Here is a 2,280-nt window from a genome sequence, read left to right on the forward strand (position 1 = left end):
ATCTGGAATACATTAACCCCACGGTATGTTGCAGATCAGGAAGGGTATCTTAACGTACAGCAAAGGAAACAGAGAAAGATTGCAAGCTCTTTGGGGTATTTGTCGAGTTTATGCGTTACATGTTAGAAAATTTGGAATTGCTGTGTGGTGTTTTTTATCATTAATTAATATTATTTCTATAATCTGCATAATAAAATGTTTGATATTTAGACATAGTGACTGTGAAATTAAAAGTATTGATAAATAAAATCCAACCAATAGACAATATAGGGGGCATTGTAACTTTATATCCATAATTCTCCCATTAATTCTCTCTTACCTCTTTTGATGAAACACTCACTAGACTGACAGGTCGAGATTACTCCATTGATAACCTAGTTGTACCATGTAGGGTACAGACAGGGAATGTTTCGTAATGATACTGATTGTTATGTTATGCGTTCCTTAACAATTAACCTGGCTTTAAGTTCCCATAAACTCCCAATATCATATATGGACAGCATTTGCTATGTGGTGTGTCTATAACAATGTTTATATTCTAAGCTTCGTTATATAAATATTATGTTTCTTTTTTGTTTTTCCCCTCTGCACTCTATTTTACTGTAAAACCATAGTAAAAAGTGATTTACAAAAATAAAACACTGAATACTGAAATAATCATTGCTATTGATTGTTTATAATCTGTAATTTTCTAATAGGGAATTTAGTGCGGTCAGCACGATTTTCTACAGCCACCATAACATATACAGGCATATTATTATTTGGGAATAACTACTAGAGTATATTGAGAGAACAACATGTCCAGTGCTACGCTATATGTCCCAAAATACCTGTTAATGGAAGACCACAAGCACCATAACTACAATATCTTAGTGTTTTAGTACACCTTACCAAGGTCCCATCTGGGTGCCTGCAGCCATAGTCTCTGCTCCCACTGAGGTGCCAATGAGAATGGTCCAGCTCTGTAGGGCAGTAGGGGTTGAAGCTGCAGGCTTTAGCAAGACTACGATAAGTTGCCAAACCGTATTAAAATGGCTTGACGACTTACTGTGGGACGGCACCAGGGCACCACACTACATAACCGCTACAGTGTGCCTTTATGGAAAAACCTAGCCAAGAAATAGGGGTGTGGAACTGCACTCAATCCCCATGATAATGTAAATCTGGGGGCAACCAGGCCGGTCCCAGTACCAAGAGACCAATTGCTTGATAGAACAAAAAAGTAGAAAAAATAGAAAACAGTCCAGGCACTCCAGGTTTCAAAAAAGGCAATTTATTAAACCCTTAGCCGAATCACAACGTTTCACAGTTATATAGTTACATTGTTATATAGACAAAGACCGTATAGGTCGAAACATTGTGATTTGGCTGTGGGTTTAATAAATTGCCTTTTTTTAATCCTGGAGTGCCTGGACCTTTATCTACTTTTTTGGAATAAACCTGTCAAACCCAGCAACGCTAGCCTGATTTTTTACAAGTTTGTATTTCCTATCATGAAAATTCCTTATTTTATGACTAATCACTGAAACGTAAATACCCACAAACGTCATCAGGATCATTTCTTTGTTTTTTATGCCGATTGTTTCACTATTATTATTCTGTCTCGCTTTCCTGTTTAAATGACAGAAAAGCCGTTCTGGATAAAGAGTCCCTTTAGATGAATGTGTCTTCCAGGAGGTGACAGCTGTCATTTTATTTGTCTGTTGAGTATTTTGGAACTCACCTTGTATGATGTGAAATCTTGGACCCTGGATCGATTTGTACAAGTCGCTGCTATACAGTAATTAGCTTTTTATACTTTGTTCTTTTTATATTTGTTTCATCCTATAAAGGTCGTAGTTCATATTCATTTTCAATGTCCTATCGTCATCTGGTGATGGGACGGGCATTAACTGGCAGCATTTTCCAAGGTGACCTGTTTAGATAATCTGTGTTTTTAGAAAGTCTGATAACACGTCTGATATGAGGGCAGTGTGACCTGCTTTCTGTCTCTCTCTGTTCTGTTTGCTGCATATTGCGTGGTTCAGTGGAAGCCTGTCTATAAGGGCAGTTGGAGCAGCGCCCAAACCAGTTTTTGCAGAAATAAATATACGAAAAATAAAGTATTGGTACACTAAAAATAATTGATATTTTTGTTCTAAGAGTCAATTTAAAAAAATAATTCTATAATACAAATAATGTCAGGGTTATTCTCTAAAGTCCAAAGACCCTGTACTAAATGGCAAAATGATACAGTTCCTTCAGGCTGTGAATACAGACATTGATCATACTATTTAACAA

This window comes from Pelobates fuscus, chromosome 11, assembly GCF_036172605.1.
Source record: "Pelobates fuscus isolate aPelFus1 chromosome 11, aPelFus1.pri, whole genome shotgun sequence".
In the NCBI taxonomy this organism is placed as follows: Eukaryota; Metazoa; Chordata; class Amphibia; order Anura; family Pelobatidae; genus Pelobates; species Pelobates fuscus.